Source organism: Rattus norvegicus, chromosome X (genome assembly GCF_036323735.1).
Source record: "Rattus norvegicus strain BN/NHsdMcwi chromosome X, GRCr8, whole genome shotgun sequence".
Classification (NCBI taxonomy): Eukaryota; Metazoa; Chordata; class Mammalia; order Rodentia; family Muridae; genus Rattus; species Rattus norvegicus.
This window is the reverse complement of record NC_086039.1, coordinates 1,581,856-1,605,066: the sequence shown is the minus strand read 5'-3', so window position 1 is coordinate 1,605,066 and position 23,211 is coordinate 1,581,856. Positions and strand designations below refer to the sequence as shown.

At 35.8% G+C, this 23,211-nt stretch overlaps 1 long non-coding RNA gene across 17 annotated transcripts in view; it reads left to right on the top strand.

The window, feature by feature from the left end:
• The window catches only part of LOC134484065 (uncharacterized), a 180,829-nt gene that overhangs the window by 41,293 nt on the left and 116,325 nt on the right, over positions 1–23,211 (top strand). For 8 of the 17 annotated variants that reach the window (XR_010061411.1, XR_010061414.1, XR_010061410.1 and 5 more), the window contains exons 2-3: positions 14,340–14,404; positions 18,968–19,027. This is a non-coding gene — a long non-coding RNA (uncharacterized LOC134484065). Of the gene's footprint in view, positions 1–4,588; positions 4,668–12,530; positions 14,050–14,339; positions 14,405–18,967; positions 19,028–19,780; positions 19,947–20,409; positions 20,541–23,211 lie in introns of those variants that run through there. The other 9 variants (XR_010061407.1, XR_010061402.1, XR_010061408.1 and 6 more) reach the window with 7 other exon arrangements.

The following is a 23,211-nucleotide window of genomic DNA, read 5'->3' as shown; positions in this document are numbered from 1 at the left end:
TGGCCACATATGTATTTTTCTAAAACTTATAAGGCAAAGTTTTATATGCTAAAATGTACACTTTTGGGAGTACTGGAATTTAGTTCATCCTTTTTCATTATTTTCTCTGAAAGACTATTATTTACTAATTTGTTTTAAATTTTTAGAAGTATTTTGTGTGTGTGTGTGTATGTGTGTGTGTGAGTGTGCCTGTTTGAGTATACATACATACATATACATGTTCATTTGATAATTCAAATAAAATAAGACCAGAGAAAGTAGCTTGAGTGATATTGATAATTTATGGACATAGTTAATTTTTGTATATGATGTATATATAACCTTGAAAATATTTTCTGAGTATTTTTCAAAAGCAATTTTTAAATATGTACACTAGATCACACATGCTAATTGCATTTTTATCTTTTTCCACACTAATTTTATCTCATTGGATGTCTAGAAAGAAATACATGGATCCATGAATCATGTCTTAACTCCAACTGTAGGTAGAATCAATGATAGATCTTACTTTTACTCACCTTTAGTTCATAAATTATATATTTAATTTGCTCTATTTATATTAGAAACGTGTGCCATATATATATATATATATATTCATTGATAACTTCCTTCTGTCAACAAACATTAAGAATTAATTATTTATATGCATTATTACAAAATCTAAGAACATTTAGTTTCTTCCATAATCAGCTACCATAATGCATAAATATTAGAACCATTTCCTGACTGACGCTATTAACAAAAAGTACTTGATGTACCATTCCTATAAACATATTTTGATATTATCCATCAAAGTGTCTTCACGGAGATGTCTAACTTTTACTAAAGGGAAATATAGTAAAATTGTTATTATCTTTGAGTCACAAATGATGTCAGTATTTTTCCATTCTATATTTATTTAAATTGTAAAATACAGTTCTTTTAAAATAAGGCATAGAAAAAAGGGACATATTGGCTATAGACAGCAAAAGAGACCAAAGAAATTAATGCTAAACTCTAATATTTGAGCCAATATCAGAAATGGGAAATGATATTTTACTATTAATTTAATGAGACATAGTGTCATTTTTATTTAATAATTTTTCCTGAATATTTTATGTATTTTCAGTTCAAATGGTATATCCTTTCCTACCTTTCCCATAAACCCCCACTTCAGCTTCTTTGAGGATGTTCCCATTCCCACCCACCCACCTCAACCTCAATCCTCTGGCATTACCCTACACTGGGGATATAATTCTTCACAGTATTAAAGGCTTTTCCTTCCAATCATGCTCGACAGTGCATTTCTCTGCCACACATGTGGCTGGTATCGTGGGTTCCTCAATCTGTACTCACTAGTGGGTTGTTTAATCCCCCGAATTTATAGTGGGATCTTGTTGGTTGGTGGTGTTGTTTTTCCTGGGGTTTTGCAAATCCCTTCAGATCATTAAGTATTTTCTCTAAAACTTCCATTGAAACCCCCTTGTTTAATCCAATGGTTAGCTGCAACCATCCTCATTTATATCAGTAGGGATCTGTCAGAGCCTCTCATGAGACATCCATATCTGATTTCTATCAGTAAGGATTTGTTGGCATCAGCAATAAAGTCTGGATTGGGTGGCGGCATAGTGGATGGATCCCCACGTGGGGCAGTCTCTGGTTAACCCTTCTTCAGTCCCTGCTTGACTCTTTATCATTGTATTTCCTCCCATGAATATTTAGTTCCTTTTTCTTAGAAACAATGTAGCATCCACATTTTGGTCTTCTTTATGCTTGGGCTTCATATGACCTGTGGATTCTTTCTTATGAATATGTTTGTGTGTGTGTGTGTGTGTTTATAATACAATATATATGTATGTATGCACATATAATTATATATATATATATATTGTTGCTATACACATATAGCATCATGTGTCCTTGTTACATGTTGGAGCACCTTTTGGGTAAATAACCAAGAAGTGGTATTGCAGGATCCTCATGTATTACCAATTGTGTTAGAAAATTCCAGACTGATTTCCAGAGTGGTTATACCAGCTTGCAATCCCACCAACATTGGAGGAGTGTTCCTCTTTCTCTACCTCCTTTTAATTATCATTTGTCATCTGAATTTGTTTTTATCTTAGCCATTCTGATTGGTGTGCTGTGGAACCTCAGGTTTTTTTTTTTTTTTTTTTTTTTTTTTTTTTTTGGTTTACATTTACCCGATGGGTAAGGATGTTGATATACCTTAGTTAAGAATTCATTGTTTAGCTCTATACACCATTTTGAAAGGACTATTTGATTCCCTGTAACATAATTCCTTGAGTTTTTGTTTAGATTGAATTTAGCCCTCTATCATATGTAGGATTGGTAAAGATCTTTTCTTAATCGATTGGTTGCTCCTTTTTCCTAATGACAGTGCCTTTTTCCTTACAAAAGCTTTACAATTTTATGAAGTTCCATTTGTCAAATCTTGATCTTAGAGCATAAGCCATTGGTTTTATATTCAGGAAATTTCCCCAGTGCCCAAGTGTCCAAGATTCTTTCACATTTTTTCTTCTATTAGTGTTAGGTTATATGATTTTATGTGGAGACCCTTGATCCACTTTGACTTGAGCTTTGTATGCGGTGATAAGAATTGATTGATTTCCCTTCTTCTGCATGCTAATTTCCAGTCAAACCAGCATTATTTGTTGAAAATGCTATGTTTATTCCATTGGATGGTTTTGGCTCCTTTGTCAAATATCAAGTGCCTGGGATGTGCCTTCATTTCTGGGTCTTCAATTCTATTCCATTGATGTGGGTATCTGTCTCTGTACCATAACCATTAAATTTTTATCATTATTTTTCTGTTATACAGTTTGAGGTAAGGGATAGTGATTCCCAAAGAAGGAAAAGATCTTTACCAATCATGCAACAGATAGAGGCCTTATATCCAAAATGTACTAATAACTCAAGAAGTTAGACCGCAGGGAGACAAATAACCCTATTAAAAGTGAGGTTCAGAGCTAAACAAAGAATTCACAGCTGAGGAATGCCAAATGACTAAGAAACACCTAAGGAAATGTTCAACATCTTTAGTCATAAGGGAAATGCCAATCAAAACAACCCTGAGATTTCACTTCACACCAGTGAGAATGGCTAAGACCAAAAACTCAGGTGACAGCAAATGCTGGCGAGGATGTGGAGAAAGAGGATCACTCCTCCATTGTTGGTGGGAATGTACAACCATTCTCGAAATCAGTTTGGAGGTTCCTCAGAAAATTGGACATTGAACTGCCTGAGGATCCAGCTATACCTCTCTTAGGCATATACCCAAAAGATGCCCCAGCATATAAAAAAGACACGTGCTCCAGTATGTTTATAGCAGCCTTATTTATAATAGCCAGAAGCTGGAAAGAACCCAGATGCCCTTCAACAGAGGAATGGATACATAAAATGTGGTACATCTACACAATGGAATGTTACTCAGCTATCAAAAACAATGCCTTTATGAAATTCATAGGCAAATTGATGGAACTGGAAAATATCAACCTGAGTGATGTAACCCAATCCCAGAAAAACACATATGGTATGCACTCATTAATATGTTGCTATTAACCCAAATGCTTGAATTACCCTAAATGCCTAGAACACATGAAATTCAAGATGGATGATCAAAATGTGAATGCTTCACTCCTTCTTTAAAAGGGGAATAAGAATACTCTTGGCACGGAATAGAGAGGCTAAGATTAAAACAGAGACAGAAGGAACATCCATTCAGAGCCTACCCTACGTGTGTCCCATACATATACAGCCACCCAATTAGACAAGATGGATGAAGCAAAGAAGATCAGGCAGACAGGAGTCATAGTAGCATTGAACATGCTAGTAAGATCACTCATGTAAGGGGAAGTCTTTGGTCCTGCTAAGACTGAACCCCTAGTGAACATGTTTGTTAGGGGGAGGGCGGCAATGGGGGGAGGATGGGGAGGGGAATACCCATAAAGAAGGGGAGGTGGAGGGGTTGGGGTATGTTGGCCTGGAAACCGGGAAAGGGAATAATACTCAAAATGTAAATAAGAAATACTCAAGTTAATTAAAAAAAGAAATGAAAGGATCCAGTGTTAGAAATATGCAAAAAAAATTAAGCGAAAGACTACAGAAATTTGGAAGGGAGATGAGATGCGGGCAGGTCTAGGAGGAGCAGGAGGGATTGTGGGTGCACTTGATCAGAGCACATTGTATTACATGTACGGAATGTTCCACAAATGAAAAGCAAACCTTCCCATCCTTTTGCTAACCTTATGCTGTGTTACGATGCAAGGCTTTCAAGAAGAACACAGATCAGATATCAGCTCCTGCTTCTTCCTTTAGGGGTGCCCTTGTGGTGAATAAACTTTACAAGCAGAAAAAAAAAAGAAAAAGTAAAGAAGTTCTTTTCTTGTTGAGGAGAGTTTTCTCTGTCATGGGGTTTTTGTTATTTCAAATGAATTTTCAAATTGCTCTTTCTAACTCTGTGAAGCAGTGAGTTGGAATTGTGATAGCGATTGCCTTGAATATGTTGATTGCTTTTGCCAAGTTTGCCATTTTTGCAATATTAACTCTACCAATCCATAATCATGGAAAATCTTTCCATCTGAGATTTTCTTCATTATTTTTTTCTTCACAGAGTTGAAGTTCTTGTCATAAAGACCTTTTACTTGCTTGGTTAGAGTCACACTGAGGTATTTTTTATTATTTGTGACTAATGTGAAAATTGTCATATCCCTAATTTCTTCTCAACCTGTTTATCCTTGAAGTAGAGGAAGCGTAATGATTTGTTTGAGTTAATTTTATATCCAGCCATTTTACAGAAGTTGTTTATTGGCTGAAGGAGTTCTCTGGTTGAATTTTTGGGGTCACTAAAATATACTATCATATCATATACAAATCATGATATTTTGACTTCTTGAATTCCCTTTATCTCCTTTGGTTGTCTAATTTCTGTGAATAAGATTTCTAGTGCTATATTAAAGAAGTAAGTGGAGATTGGGCAACCTTTTCTATTCCCAGATATTTGTTGAATTGCTTCAAGGTTCTCTCCATTTATGTTGATGTTGGGTACTCTTTTTGTAATATTGTTTTTACTAAGTTTATGTATGGACCTTGAATTTATAATATGTACCAAATCTTTTAACATGAAGAGGTATTGATTGTTTTCATTTTTTGTCACCATCTAACAATGTGATCATTTGTTCCCCCACCCTGTGAGTTTGTTTAAATAATTGATTTTTCTATATGCTGACCTCACGTTGAACCATCACCATTTTTTGAAAATTCTGTCTTTTTTCCATTAAATGGTTTTAGAACATTTGTCAAAGATAAAGTTACCGTAGGTGTTTGCATTTATTTCTGGATCTCCAGGCTTGGATATCTGGTAAAATTTTCACTTACCATGAATGCAGAAACCAAGATACTCCATGACAAAGCCAAATTTACAAAACATCTTTCAACAAATCTAGCCCTACATGGGATAGTAGATGGACACTTCCAACACAAAAAAGGAACTACACCCTAGGAAAAATTTGGGAATTAATCTTTCAACAAACCCAAAAGATGATAGCCACACAAAAGTAATTCCATTTCTAACAATAAAAATAGCAGGAAAGAACAATAAATTTTATTTAATATCTCTTATCATCAATGGACTTAATTCTCCAATAAGAATATATAAACTAAGGGATTGAATAAATAAAGTGGACCGAACATTTTGCTGCATACAGGAAATATACCTTAATTATATAGACAGTCACTATCTCAAGGTAAAAGGCTGGAGAGAAATTCCAAGCAAATGGTCCCAAGAAATAAAACGGAAATAGCCTTTCTTACATTGAATAAAATTGACTTTCAACCAAAGATATCAAAAATGATAAGGAAGGACAAAATAATTGTCAAAGAAAAAATAATACTAAGATGAACTATCAATTATGAACAACTATGTTTCAAATGCTAGGGCACCTAAATTCACCAAAAGAAAATCAATAAGCCTCAAAGAATATATTGGCGCCAACACGATAATAGTAGGAGATTTCAATACCCAAGTTCATCAATTGACCGTTTGTGGCAACTGAAACTAAACTGATACATTAAAAATAACAGAAATAATCATCCAAATGGATTTAGCAGATATTTAAATAACATTTCATCCTAAAACTAGAGAATATACCTTTTTTTCTTTGCACCTAAAAGTAACTTCTCCAAACTTACCATATACTGTGTCACTAAACAGGTCCATATAGATACCAGAATATTGAAATAATCCCATGCACCCTATCAGATTATCATGGACTAGTGCTGGTCTTCAATACTTTCTTATTTTTATATTTGTTTTTATTATCGATATTTGCTTAATGTGGTATTTTTGAAACACTAGCTTTCTTGATAGTTTGGCACTATGAAATCTAGGTTGGGTTTAGCCTAATAGTAATTCTTCCATTTTGCCTCTATAGTAGCAAGAATGAGAGCTCCATTCCATTCTTTGGTATATACTATATTTTGAGTGAACACTTTGGGCACACAGTGCATTTAATGGTTTTCATCTCTTCTTAAGTATATATTATTATTATCTCATCTTAAAAATTTGTAACTTGACAATGACATTTTTAATATCATGTTTCTGAATGGGTCTTTTGATCTCATTTTGTTTATATTTTATCTCCATTTTAAATGGATTTTCCTTTGTGAATATTTTGTGTCTTTAAGTATGTTTGTGCCTTTATGAGATTTTATTATTGTTTATCAATGAAAAAATGCATTTTATTTACACCAGCAGCCATACAGGAAGGGGAACACAAGAGTTAGTTAGCTATTTGTATAGTATTGGTTACTTATTAAAAAATAAAAATCTCTGAAACAAAGGACAGTGATTAATTTCACACTATCCTCCCCCAATGTTCCCAGCATACAGTAATTCCTAGTAATGGCCTGAGGTCATGTGGTGTTGGGAAATACTTTATGGAAGAATAAACCCACAAACCACAGAATATTTAAAGAAAATCTTTCTTCCATACACACAGATACATAATACGATTACAGGGAGGTCAATACAATTAATTAAAGAAGATGTAAAGAATATGTTGTTACAAGAAACTGAGGACAAGGAAAGAATTTCAAACCACTGTCAACTATACAATGGTGAACATTTGTTCCCAAAAAGTAGTTTGTGTGCCAGAACAATAACAGCTGTACTGGACCCACCTTTTATCTACACAGAGTGTGGAGCTATGGTCCTATTGGAAACAATGAAGACAGAAAACCAAAACAATAGCAAAAGGGGGAATTAATATAAGGAATCTGGTAATGCAAACTACCAAAGACATCTTTATGTTCTAACCAGAAATCGCAGGAAAACTCAAATCTGAGCGCTCTATCTAATGACAAGAGTGAGCAAGCCATGGCCTTTCTCCCTTTCATATTTTTAAGTACTTTACAGAAACAAGAATCTCAGATTGCTTTATCCATGATTTATGAAAGGGTTTTCTAGGCGTCATGTATTAAGAAATCATTTAAAAGTATTTTTAGCTCCTGACAATTTTTTATTAAAGTCCTCAAACTTCTTGGACTTAGATCCCAAAGTGTAACTAGGCCAAACCTGAGCTGTAAAACTATGACAAGGCAACAATAACAGATATTTTCATGGCCCAAGCACTATAGCAATATACTATTGAGTACAGAGATCCAAATTTATTCAAACAGATCAAGAGAGAAGGGAGAAAAAAAGTTAGAAAAGTGATGAAGAATCAACACCTCCCTTGTGTATGCCAGCATTTATGGTTCTGCAGTAAGTCCTAAGAGGCAGTATCCAAGTAGCAAGGGGAGGAAAGGACTAAGGACAAGACAGGGAGATAAACTAGCATGGCAGGTGTATGTAAGAGAAAAACTTAGACATGAAAATGTCCTGTAATTTAAAAAAAAGATTTTTTTCATTATTTTCTCATTCCAATCAAAAGAGACATCCATGAATGATTCTCCTCTAAGGCTTCCATAAAAGAGGTAAAACAAAAACGAATATAAACATTGAAAGTTTGAAAATAAAACAAAAGAAAAAGAACTTGTGTACGTTTCAGAGCAGGAGCACTGAAAAATGAACTAAATCTGGTCAAGATGAAACCTAGATTGAGAAGTAGGAATTAGAATTAAGAGCTGCAAGAGATAGGCAGGTGAGGAGTGACAGGAAAATGGCCAGGCCTGAGAGATAAGACTGGTCCTTTACAAGGGCACAGAATGAGGTAAGAAAACATTTCAAATAAAGCAGCACCTTTCCTTTATGCTCACCTCAGTAATCCCATCCTCTAATAACCCCCATTTACATACTAAAATAGAAGAGTTGTGGTATGTATATCACTCACTTCCCATTTACTTTTAACCCTGCCTCCAAAGTCAGGAAGTCCAAACTTTCTAACTTCCAAGAACAAAAATACAGCCCCAGGTATAAGGGGGTCCTGAGGGCCAAGTGACAAACTGCAATATGTGAGAGTAGAGAATATGGAGATTTCTCATTCAACATAGCAGAAGTTTGATGGCCCAAGCTAAGAAAGGAAAAGGCAACCATATCAGGTAAACAAGGTCTGCTTCTCATAACATTAAACTCATTTATATTATTCTTTCCTTTAAAAAAGAAATACTTTATTTGGGCTTATAATCCAGAATATCAGAGTCAGTGATGGATGATATCAGAGTAAAGATAAACAGGCAGAGGTTGCTGAAAGATTACATCTCAGACCATAAGCAGAAGGTGGAGAAAACTAGATTGAAATAGCTTCAGTCTTTTGAAACCTCAAAGCCTACCCCTAACAACATACCTCCTGCAACGAGGAAATACCACTTAGTGAGATTGCAATTTTTGGGCATTTACATTATTCTTAACTACACTTAGTCAAATCACTTCCCAGCTCAATCTTCATTTTGAATGAAGCTGATTTTCCTGCAAAGTGGCTGTACCATCTTCTCTTCCTAATATTGGCTTTCATCATGGTGATAATAGATGATTCTGGATACATAGGGGATGTTTTTATTCCTATGTATCATTCCATTTATGTACTACATGTGTACTGACATTTCAATGAGTTTCATTTGGAAAAGGTATAAATGGTTGATCTTATATATACGGTTTCAACCTCTATTAACATCTTTTAGAAAATATCAAATATCCATTCTTGATTAATAATTTCTTCTCTCATAAGATAAAAAAATAAAATTTTACTCTAATCAAAATAATTATCTATATTTTCATACTGAAAAATACAGAAGAATATTAAGATAATGTGGAATATTAAATCAGCTGAAATGCATGTTCATTAATTAAGAATAACCAGAATCATTGATATGTTTTTGGAACATAATATACGAACAAATACCAAAGCATTGAATAAATAGTGTCAGAAGACGAGGGTCATTATATAAAATGTACCTTACCTTCAGATCCAGTGTTTTTGTTCATGTAGCAAGAATTCAATTTACCTACTCTTCCTCAGTATTTTTCATCCTCTCATTGACTCGAATTTCAAAGCTGTATCCTATAACTAGCATGATTGTTAAATTTCAAACCAAGAACAGTGCATGTGTCAATCATTTTCCGCCTTTCCTTATTTGTGTTTTATTCTGTTCCCAAAGGCCATGTTGTGTTGAGGTTATGAAGAATTTCTTGCTCCTTTGATGAAAATTTTCTGAAAGCATAGATTATTCATATTTGTAAAATACTATTGATATGTTTAATAGTACTGGATATTATAGTTAAAATCATCTGGGTTAGGAATTTTTGCATGTATATCATAACACACTAAAATACTAAAGATTAAAAGTAGAAGAGATAGAATTTATTACATGTTTTTACTCTTCTAGGGTTTGTAAGTTTACAAAATCTGAGCAAATGATTTCTTTCTGTGAAATTCACATTCATGAGCTATTATATTCTAATCAAACAGTGTGTCAGCACCAATAAACTTGGATTAAATTCTAATTGCAATACAAAATGTTTGTAGTAAGTAAATGGGCAAATAATTTGTCTGAATATACTAAATAAGCATGTAGTATAATCATAGGTTTGCTCTTAATTAAATAAGTACTCCCAGATACACCTTGAAAAAATACAGATAGTAATGTAAGTTTTTTTTTTTATATAACAGCTAATAATGGTCTGAGTAATGGTTTAAATCAACAAACCATGAACAGTAAGTAGGAATGTCTAGTGAGTTAGAGGTTCTTTCAAGCATCTTCAAGGGTCTAAAATAAATTCCTTTATAATTCTCCTAAATCCACTTATCATGAAACATTCCACATCAGAGTAAATAACACCAACATCTTTTCATTTTCTCAAAAAAAGTCATTGGGTTTCTTTTCTTCCTACTCAACCCACCCTCATTCTACTACCAAACACAACAATTTCCATCATAGCTCTCTGATATGACTCTTTTTCATTATCATTGACACTACTTCCAGATAGACTTCAAAAACATCCTTAAAATCATTCTCTGTCTCATATCATAATTCATAAGTAACCAGAGTTCCTTACTATATACATTGTGAGTTAAACAAACTTATTTAAAACTATTCAATGATTTCTAAGACATTTTCAGTAAATAAAAATTATATGTCTAACATTGTTTCTATATTCCCATATGAGACATTGCCTGAGATTCAGCTTTATTTGGACCGTTCTTCTATCTCTTAATCAATACAAACTACTCTCATATTTACTTTTTTGGATATGTCAAGGTCTTTGTCCTCTTATCATCCTTATATTTACTGTAATTTTGCCCAAAATATAGATCAATTATTTTTCATCTAATTTAACTTAAATGTCACTTCCTCATGACAATCTCCATGACCTTATTTCTAAAATAGATTCTTCAACTACTTGCATACTATCAACTCCAACACACTGATTTATGCATTCATTTTTTTTCTTTTTTCTTGTACTATAATGCAATCTTTATAGAAGAAAGTTCATAATACTTTCTATTCATTCCTAATCTATACACTATTATGGACATGGTACATTAGTGGAGACTTATTATTTATTACATGATTCAGTAAGTTGCATAAATAAACTTTATACTATTCTTCATTTTAATGAATATGCATCCCGTGCATTGGTTAGACCATCATGTAGAAATTATGTGAGTTCTTCAATTCAATGACCTAGTTGACATTGCCTAAACATTTTAATTTGTCACAGATAGTCTCTGTCATATTCAAAACAATACTTTGTTCACTGAACAATTATTTCAGCTGGGAATATATTTGACATGAAAGAATGAAATTCCTAAGTTTAATTCACAGCATCCATGTGAAAATGCCAGCTGCCATATGTTTGTAGTCCCATCTCTGAAGAGACAGAGAGATGATGATTCCTAGGCACTTACTTATCAGGGAGTCAAATTTCTTTTGTGAGCTGTTCCAGTGAAAGTTTAAAAACCAAGAGGACCCAGAGCTGTGTTCCCAGAGCTGAACCTGTACCTCAGCTCTCTGTCCCCAGATCCAATGAGGAAATAGATGGACTTCCAGGAGTGCTGACACACTCAAGAGCACAGGAAAGACTTTTTCTTCTCATAGGTAACTTCCTGGAGTGCTCAGAACCCACGAAAAGAGGTGCAGTCTGTTACAGCATACTTTTGTTTCTATCTATTCCATATAGCTGAAATTTATCCACAGTTCTTGGCACACAAGATAATTCAAGAGAGAACAACGGTCCCATTACTGTTGACACACAGGCTAAGAGAGAATTCAAGCCACTTTCAGAGACAGCAAAACCAGCTAACTCCAGATGGTGAGGGGCAAGTATAATTCCCTAAGGAACATAAACTGATGTTACTAGACATCATCAGAAACCAGTTCTTTCACCAAAGCTAGCCCAGTATATCCCTGACACACCAGAAAAGAGATAGAAAAGTTTGTAGTTCAAATCACTGAACATGATGAGGTTAAAGGATTTTAAGAAGGACATAAATAACTCCATCAAAGAAATACAAGACAACAGATGCAAAGAGATAGAAGACCTCATAGAGGAAACCCAAAAATCCCTTAACGAATTACATTACAACATAACCAAGCTGCTGGAGGAATTGAAAAATCCATCAGGAAGTAAAAATGGAAACAGAAAAGAACAACAACAACAACAAAAACAACAACAACAACAGCAAACCACACAAAGATGAACACTCTGAATATAGAAAACCTGGGAAAGATATTAGGAGTCATAAACGCAAGCATCAACCAACAGAATATAAAATATAGAAAAGAATCTCAGGGGCAGAAGATACCATAGAAAACAGTTACACAATTGTCCAAAAATACAAAACAAAAAACTCCTAACCCAAAACATCCAGGAAATCATAGACAAAATAAGAAGATAAAACCTAAGGATAATAGGTATAGAAGAGAATGAAACTCCCACTTTGAAGGGTCAGTAAATATCTTCTACAAAATTATACTAGGAATCTTCCCTAACCTAAAGAAAGAGACAACCTTGCACGTACAAAAAGCAAAAAGAATTCCAAAAAAATTGGAGCAGAAAAGAAATTTCTTCCATCACACAATAGTTAAAATATAAAGTGCACAAAACAAAGAAAAAAATGTTAAACGCAGTAAGGGAAAAAGGTCGAGTAACATAAAAAGGGAGACCAATCAGTATTCCACACTTCTTAAAATAGACTGTGAAAGCTAGCAATCCTGGGCATATATCACACAGATCCTAAATGAAAAAAAATGTCAGCCCAGGCTACTGTAAAACCTCTCAACTACCATAGATGGAGATTCCAAGATATGCCATGTCATGAGCAAATTTACACAATATCTTTCCACAAATCCAGCCCTACAAAAGATGATAGATGGAAAATTCCAGTACAAGGCAGGAAACTACACCCAGAAAAAGAAAGAACACAATCTACTTTTAAAAAACACAAAAAAGAGATAAAGTAGGTAGCCACAGAAACATAATTCGACATTTAACAAGAAAAATAATAGACAAAACCAATCATTTGTCCGATATCATTAAACATCAAAGGACTCAAATACCTATAAAACGACAAACACTAGAAGTCAACTGCCCTGGAATAAAAACACTTTATTCTTCCTCTGTCTGCAATGGAGGGGTCAGAGACATGGCCATCTGATGGACCAAAATCTAGAATTGACCTTGTGACTGAGGAGTGTCTCAAACATTCAGCCTCTGCTGTAGTGTACCTGAAACTGAATCCTTGTGAACAAGAATCCATAGAAGATTCTCACTTTGTTTGTGGCTGACCAGAACTTGTTCCTCAAACCTTATTGCATAGCCAATACAACTCTGACCACCAAAAAATCTCCAAGAACAATGGATTGAGGTCCCTTGGCCAATGAATAAAAATTCCAGCCTGGATCCAAGGCCACTTATCTAAGATTCTCACCAGAAAGGCCAATATCCCTCACACCCATACCTGTGCGGCTTATAGTAAGTTTAAATAGGGTTTAGATCCAGTGACTTTGACACAAGATTTCAGAATAAATCTCAGATTGCTGTCAAGTCTGTAGTGGAGGCCTTGGAGATAAGAATTTTCTTGAGTTCTCTGAAAATATGGAGCCCTGGAGTGCTGGGACCATAGTCTTCTATAGAAGGTAATCAGGAATAGTCCCTTACTTTCAAACTGGTTTAAGACCTTTCTCCTTTCAAAAACATTGGTATTTTTTTCTGCTCAGGATGATTAGGCCTTAGAGTTACTCATTTGACCAAATGGTCTCTCAGAACCATCCCTTTTGCTTGGGGCCCATGGAATATTTTACCTCAGACCATGGAGCATTGATCCCTCTGTTGAAGGTTCACTGAAATCCAAAAGGAGGGAGCAAATCCTGGAATCTCATGCTACTTCCTTGAGTAAGGTCACATGATATGTTGTGAAGTCATCAGTCTGGTGCTCATTTCTTTTTGGTTGAATATAGTTTTTAGGAGGCAATCAGGCTTAGGACACCCCCAACTTTTCTTGAATCATGGAATCTATATTCAGTCTCTTGCAGATTCAGCTAAAGATGTGTATATGCTAGACTGTGAAGTACCATTAGAAGATGAAGCAATGTAGGACCTCTTGAGCTATTGTAAGCAATTTAATTTTTTTCTCAAATACTAGGGGAATTTGAATACTCAAAACAATTTCCTGTCACAGGGACATCAGCAACTCTTCTTTACTCGGGGGTACTCATCTATTCTTTCTTTGATTAAGGAGGTGTCATATGTTATCCCTGAAAGAAAGGTTACTTCATATCATTCTAGTTTGTCCAAAGGAAGTTTAGATATTAATTTAGGGTGAGGAAACCCACACTATTTCTTGATATTATGGACTGTGCCACAGATATGTTTCCTAATTTTTCCCTGGTTTCTCTGTCAGTTCAAGGTAAACTGGAGGTTCACTTGGGATGCAATGAAGAGCCCCTGACAAGCATATTCTTCAAAGTAAGATGAATATATTCCCCTTTCTTTGAATAAGAAAATCTAGACATACCCTTAAAGTTGAACGTGGCTTAATACAAATTCTTCTGATAAAGAACATACAGAGAAGCAAATGAAATGAATTCTCATACAGATGTTTATTTTTTCTTAAGGAAACTTTAAATTAATATCCCCTGACAATGGTTTCTTCCGAGAATCCACCTCTATCCAGAGAATCTCAGTTCTATTCTTCTAAGAGGTCTTAATGTTTCCTTCTGACCTGGGTGGCCAGGCATACATAAATGTTTTAAGGAATGGCAGACCACATGGACATGATGTCCTCAGACATGTCAGTGCAAATCTGAGCCCTAACCTACGTTCTGCCTTTAAGGTTTGTAACATAAAATGGAGCAGTTTCATCTTTGTTGTCCATGATTATCCTGCTGCTTAACAGCTTGAGGAAAAGATAAATCCAGAGATTACCACCCAATATGTAAGAGCAAATTCCCTAATTTCTGGCAAGCACGCCTCATAGTCCCCAGACACATGGTTATTCTGGACTGTGAAAACAGTTGCACTTGACTCTCTTCTTCCAGTACCCCAGGTAAACCTTTGCCTGAAGGATTCTGTGACCTTTTCGCTCTTTCCAGTCCTCCTAAATGTTCTCTCTGAATATTGGGCCCTTGAATTTCCAACAAAGTAGTTGTATACCTAACTGATCAGACATATTTTCAAAAGTGACTCCTTCTATAATCCAGGGACTCGACTCTACTCCGGTTTGAAGTCCCAGAGTCGAAGTTTGGAATCAGAGTATATAACCCTTGCAAACTGCAATCAGGCAAATCAATAGAAATGTAATAATTTCAACATTTCTGCTTAGATCTTAACAGCTGAACGAACCAGAAGGATTAACCTAGCCAGAAACAATTATCCAAAGCCTTTGGCAGAAGAAATATGTTCCTGTCTTTTCTCTTGCATTAACAGAAATTATGAATATATAAAACTCTGAATGAGAATTTGAAACTTATGATTACTGCTGGAAACTTTATCCTGGTATAAGGTACCAGGGACCTTTTCTGTTGACAGAAGTGTGTATGGCACCTATATACACTATGCCTGAAGAAATTTCTCTTCATTTTCAATAGTGCTTTAGAGTTTTCCTCTCTTACATGGGGTTCACTTTACCCAGTGTTAACTTACTCCTTCTTCTTATATTGTAGAGCATGTCAGTACTCGCCAAAGTACAGCATTGCCCTAGATCCTTTATGGTAAAGAGGCTTAAAACCTGCTTGAAGACTTACATGGCCCTTTTATATTCCTATTCCCATCAAGTGGTGTTGTCTTTTCTCCTTAAAGAGCTGCCAGACCAAGGGAGTGTTATACCACGCATCCTACATGAATGATCATCTAACATTCCCTGTCTTTCCAGTAGGATTGTGGGTCAATTTTCTACTTCAATCCACCCAGTAGATTTTAGACCCTCAGCTTCTGCAAATGGGGGCTTGGGAAATCAAATTCTATTGAAAGGGCTCTAAAAATTATTCCCAGTGCACATCAATTGTCTCAGACCTCCTCCCTGTGTACTATGGGAATTTTGGAGTACCTGTGGAACTAAAGAATCACTAGAGCTGCCCTTCGTCCTATGCCACAGAACACAGCTATTAAGAAAGTTTGCTTAAAACTAACCTCTTTATTCAAGGTATTCATACAACACATATGCAAACAATGGTATCTTATATTTCTCTGCTTCTAAATCCTAGTTCAGAAGACAAAAAGCTAAATTGACTCTTATACTATGTGCCTTAAAGTAGGTCATCAAAATATACACCATTCCTATATTTTATTCACATATGTGTGTAGCTGAACACATCCATGAAGAAACATCACCGCTTCCTGAACCACTTATACTGTTGTTGTGACCATTGCCTGGACTAAAAGATATATAGGGTATACATATAGAGAACATACTTAGAAGTTACTGAGATAGAGGCAGAACATTTCTCCAAGACCCAGTGTAGCTGATAACCTTCCCCTGCTGACCATGGGTGAAGTGGATACTTCTTTTCTTCAAAATATGACTAGGGACCTCCACATTCTGAACCAATACATTCAGGACTTCACTTTTGCTAAAGATCTTCTCAGAACTTCCCATTCTGTGAATCTCTTCTCAGAACTCTACAGTTCTGATATACGTCCTAGACTCATTCCTCTTTGACGAGGCCATGAGAACCACCCTGAATGATGATGTGACTCCTTCCCCATCAGTGTGGCCTTGGATCTTTCTCACCTCTTGATGGAGTACACTTCCTTTGACCAAAGGAAATTCACACATTCCTTTATTCACAAGGTGACATGAGACATGCTTTTCCAAAAAATAGTATGCCATACCTTGTATTCTAAAGCAGTCCCTCACGAATTTGAATTACCTCACATGGATATACTCTAAATAATAGAAATTCAAGGCTTTTACCTTTTACCATGGTGGGTAGAGAAATATGTTCTTCCACTCGGGTTTGAGGTCCCAGTTCCTATATATAGAATCATTGATTGATGGAATCAATCCAATCACTAGAAATCAAGAGCACCCTTTGTTGCTGCCAATATATGGACATATTAAGACAAACTGAATGAGCAAAAGATCCAGAGACAGTCATGCAGGCTGTTTAAAAAAGGCCTGGGATGTTACCTGCACTTCCCCATATTAAATACAAGATGTAAAATTCCTACCAACTAAAGAAGTATAGAAATTGAACGGCATTGTTGGGGAAAATCCTTTACCAAATCAGGTAATAATGACATTCATGTTTCACAGGATGTTTCATATTACCAACCCCAACTCCAAGGGTTTTCTAACACATACCTTTGCACAATCAGATCTCAAAGTTTTCTCTTTCTTAAAGGCGTCAAGATCTTCCTTTTTCCATCAATTACCTAAGTCATTGAACAGAATGTCAGACCTCCCTCCTACAACTGAGCCTACTCTACACATTCCCTGGTTGCCTTATGTCCTCTCAAGTACTCATATAAAGGAAAGACCCCCAAACTTTGATTATTTGAAAGTGGGCTCAATTCACTTCACTTCTGACGAAAGAGGCCCCATGGTCTCATGGCATACCTCTGTAGAAGCCAGAATCAGATTCAATAACATGCAGTTCAATGTAGTACAAAATGGGATCTTCATCCACAAAAACTATAGACATCCAGTTCCTGGCCAAGGGAGTATTGGTATGGATTGATGCTCACAGAGAAATCTCAGGTTTGGCTCCTATGGGCAAGTCTCATTGATTCCATCTATATTTGTGAGGAGTTTCAGTTGTAGCCTCTAGCTCTGGATGCCCCAAGAGCATCACTTAATTACAAGGACATCTTATACCTGATTTAACTTCATTTTTCTTAATTGCCAAACTTGACCAAGATTACCAGGCAATCATAATTCCAATTTCCCAGTGGGACATCATAAGATTCTTGGTGTAGATCAGAGGTCAGAGTACAGATAGCTAAAATTAAAATATATGCAACCTTACTACAGAAGGTTCTCAGAAATGCAATTTTTCCATCTCTCATTTATGGATGTGTACACATGTACACTTATAAATATATACATCATATATACATATATACATCACATATATGTATATATGTATATATACATTATATATATACGTCATAGGTATACATATATACATCACATATACATACATATATGATATATATATATACATGTATACATCTTATATATACATATACATATACATATGCATATACGTACACGTACAGATACACATACACACACACACATATGTGTGTGTGTGTGTGTGTGTGTGTATCAATGGAGCATCACAGTTCAGACAATCACCCTGATAGAAGAGCATGCTGACTAATGGAAGCTGGAAAGAATAATTGGAAGAAAATTATGCAATACCATATGTTTTCCCACCACCAAAGGTGAGCTAGAATTTTTCATTCTTCACAGTTAGGTGACTGGATCTTGGTAATTGGTTAAAAATGGCCAGGCACTTTCTTGTTTAGCAAAACAGTTCAGTATGACCCCATAATTGCAGTTATGAACACAGGTTACTCAAACTGCACCTATTTCCAAGCCATCTCAACACCATCCACTTTAGATGAAGGGAAACCAGCACTTCACTTTGATTGGTAGCCTTCAGGTTTTTATTCTTTGACAAATAATACCTTACACCATCCCCTTCTGTCCAAGATCAGTTATAAGAATGACTATAGTTTACTATTGAGATCTCAGAATTTTTTTTTTTTTTTGCCCAAGAGGACCAAGATTAAAGAGTCCTTAGAGCATACTCAACCTTCTAATAGGGATGTTTAGATCAAATGTAACCCTCTAATAGGGAGTTTTAGATCATGTCCATCTAATTATGGCCACTAAGAAAATACAGATGTGACCAAAGGCACTTCACTTAATTATGATCTATGTTAGTAAATCGTGAAACTTTCATTATTTGTCCTATATACCATCCTTCATGCTTATAACCGTCGTCGATGATTAGCTTCAAGAGGATTTAGAGACTGAAAATCATGACTGCTGAATAATACTAATGCTTGGATCCCTGACAGGCCTCCCATGGTGTAACTGAAGATACGATATGTGAAGTAGCCCTAGCTTGCCTGCTCAAGGTAGGCTTGAACACTCCATTATCCTTAAATAGTTTTGTCACTTTAAGCAGATTCTACGTTTCTTTAATATTCTACTCTTAAACGTCATTACTTTAGATCATCGATTTATGTCCAGTATATATCAAATGTACATTCTGTATATAAGAGTGTCCGATATCTGTCTTATAAGACTTACAATTCCTGAAGTCATCTCTGGCACCCAGGTCTCAAACTCCACTTCCACTCAAAAAGGTCCTCAGCAGCTAACCTATTTGACAAAGAATGATTCTGAACCATGCTACTTTTGATGAAAGATGTCACAAAATTAACACTTAACTGTGTCTCACATTCAAAACTTCCTCTAGGAGGGACATCAGAATGATACCTTTTGCTCCAGTTTTTCTCAAATTCACATCTTCTGTCCATGGGGTCTGTAATGTCACCGTTTCATAGAAGAACTTCAGTGTCTCTCCTTTCCCTATGGGAGCATCAACACTCCACATCTACTCACAAGTATTTCACCTTTTTTCTCTGTATAGTGGACAAGAGCACTTTCACCAAAGGCCCACATTGGCCTGAAATATCTTCTTTTGCCCAAGGCGTACTCATGCCTGCACTCTCTTGTGGCCATCATTAGCACTTCTTCTCTTGATTTTGTGAGCCTGCTACATCCCAACTGTTTAGGATTACATACAAACTTATTTCTGCTACATGTATTCTGAGACATTCCTCCATGGAAGGAAGGGGTGTTGATCTTTTCTTGTCTGACAAAAGTCTTCAAAGCCCAAAGACAACTGCTGGAATGAAATGCAACCTATAGGACTGATGGAAGAATTGCTACCTGGACTTTCAAATGCCATGAAAATATATGGACATTCTAAATACTGATAAAGAATAGGAAGCTGATCAAGCAATACTGGATCTTCCTCTGCTCCACGAGGTACTAACATTTTCTCCAGAATAAAATGTTTTTTCTTATAATTTTAGAAGTAGCCAGAGATTTTAAACTTCTAACAAACCGGTATACAATATCTCCTTTGCACATTTTCTCAGAAATCCCGGTGATGTCCACGGTGCAATAACAACTTTTTCCCATGAAGTCTGGTATATTACCTTTTTGATGACTGACACAACAGTCCTACTTCTGTGCAAGTTCCCTACCTCCACCATCTTACTGAGTAAGATTTAGACTTATACAATTAAGAGGACTCCAGAAGGCCAAGGAATTACGACACATTCCCCATATGCGAAATCCATTTCCTCTCTAAAATTTCTAAGTTTATTGTCCTGAGAAACACTGTTCTGACGAAGAGATCTCAGAGAAATCTGGACTGAGTTCTCAAACAAGAGTCTAAAAGCCAGCACAAATCAGACTACTATCTTCATTGTGTTCCCTTACACAGAGGTGTCCTTTCACATGCAGAGGAATGTGTAGATGGACATATATTTGAATAAGATACTGAACCTAAGACTACTGCATTAGAGCCTCGTACAAGACTTCTAAGACTGTTGACTGCCTACCATGGATATTCAGGTGTGTATTCTTTACTGTGATTTTCAGTTTGGAGTTGCTGAAGTAGTGTGTGGCTGGAATGTTCTATAATTTCCAAGGTATCAATCAACCTTCAACTTCTGCTCAGTAGTACTCCAGACATAAGAGGAAGAGAAGCTATGCACATTCCATACAGTCCAGGGGAGATCCTATTTCACCCTTATACTTTAAAACATCAAAAATCTATCACCTTTTCCTGGAGGGACAGCAAAAATTCCTCTTCTGCACACAGGGAAATTAGATATTCCTCCACCTATTCAAAGGAATCTGAGGATCCTCTTTTCATTTATATGATTTTTTAATTTAAGTTTCAAATATACCATTTCCTGGTTTCCTGTTCATACGTCATCTATCTGCTCTCACTCCTTCTTCGATAATGGTGTTCCCATCCACATCATCCACCCGTCTAATCTTTCTCACCTTCCTTATATTAAGAGTCCACATTTGGAAGGATTAAGAGCTTTTCCTCCCCTTGTTGCCCAAAAAGGCCATCTTGTGCTACATATACATCTACAGCCATGAGTCAATCCATGTATATACTTTGGGTGATGCTTTACTCCCTGGGGCCTTTCGTTGTTGGGCATTGTTGTCCTATGAGGTTGCAAGCCCCTTCAGGTCTTTCAACCGCTTCTCTAATTCCTGCAACTGGTGTTCCATTTTCAGATTAATGTTTTGCTGCTAGCATTCAACTATGAATTTGACCTGCTCTCGCTGTGTCTCTCAGGGACATCTATATCCAGTTCCAGTCAGCATGCACTTCTTAGCGTCAATAATCTTATATACTTTTGGTGACTGTATATATGTATATGACCCAAGGTGGGGCATGAATTCCTTCAGTCTCTACTTCTACCTTTGCCTCCACATAAACTCCCGTGAATGTTTTTTGTTCCGCCGTTTAAGAAGGAGTGAAGCTTGCATAATTTGATCATTCTTCTTGAACATCATGTGGTCTGTGGATTATATCTTGCCGAATTCGAACTTTTGGGCTAAAATGCACTTATCAGAGAGTGCATACTATGTGTCCTTTTCTGTGATTGGGTTACCTCACTAAGGGTGACGCTTTCTAGGTCAATCCATTTTCTTATGAGTTTCATGAATTCATTGATTTTAATGTGGAGTAGTAGAACATTGTACAGATGTATCACATTTTATGTATCCATTCATCAGTTGAAGAGCATCTTGATTCTTTCCAGTTCCTGGCTATTATAAATAATACTGCTGTGAGCATAGTGGAGCATGTGTCTTTGTTGTATGTTGCACCATCTTTTGTGTGTATGCAGAGTACAGGTACAGCTGGGTCCTCAGTTAGGGCATTATCCAATTTTCTCAGGAAACTTCAGAATGATTTCCAGAGTTATCATACAGGTTTGCAATCCCTCCAATAATGGAGCAGTGTTCCTCTTTCTCCATAACCTCACCAACATCTGTTTTCACCTGAGTTTTTGATCTTAGCCATTCTGACTGCCGTGAGGTGGAACCTCGGGACTATTTTTATTTTTATTTCCTTGATGACTAAGGATGTTGAACATTTCTTGACACACTTCTCAGCTATTTGTTATTCCTTAGTTGAGAATTCTCTGTTTAGCTCTGCACCCCATTTTTCATAGGATTATTTGGCTCTCTGGTGTCTAACTTCTTGAGTTATTTGTATATTTTGGATATTAGATCTGTATCAGGTGTAGGATTGATAAAGATCTTTTCCCAATCATTTGTTTGCTGTTTTCTCCTAATAACAGTGTCCTTTGACTTACAGAATCTTTGCAGTTTTATGAAGTCTCATTTCTGATTCTTGATCTTACAGTACAAACCAGTGGTGTTTAGTTCAGGAAATTTTTCCCAGTGCCCATGTGATCAAGATTCTTCTCTACTTATAGTTTCAGTTTATTGGGTTTGATGATGAGGTTTTTGATCCACTCAGACTTAAGGTTTGATTAGACCAATAAAAATGAATCGATTTGCATACTTCTACATGCTGCCCTCCACTTGTTGAAAATACTAATTTTTTTTTCATTGGATGGTTTTGGCCTCTTTGTCAAATATCAAGTGACCATTGATGTGTGTGTTTGTCTTGGGGTCTTCAATTCTATTCCACTTATCAACATTCCTAGATCTGTACAAATACAACTTTTTTTTTGTCATTGATTTTTTTTTTAATCACTATTGCCCTGTAATACTGCTTGAGGTAAGGAATGGTGATTCTCCCAGAGGTTCTTTTATTGTTGAGTACAGCATATGTATGTTGTGCCATCACTTTTATTAAATCTAAAAAGTCTTTAATCTTTCTTTATTTCTTGCTTGACAAGTTATCTTTGAGTGGAGCACTGTTCAACTTACAGGTATGTGTGGGCTCGCTGATGTTTTGTGGATATTGAAGATCAGCCTTTGTTTGTCACGGTTTGATTGGATAAATGGACATATTTCAGTTTTCTTAGATCTGTTGAGGCATGTTTTGTGACTTGTTATATGATTAGTTTTGGAAAAAATACTATGAGATGCTGGGAAGAAGGCATATTATTTTGTTTTAGGATGAAATATTCTATAAATATCTGTAATGTCCATTTTGTTCACAATTTCTGTTAGTTTGTCTAGATCTTTGTTTAATTTCTATTTCCATGATCTGTCCATTGAAGAGAACGTGGTGTTGAAATCTCCC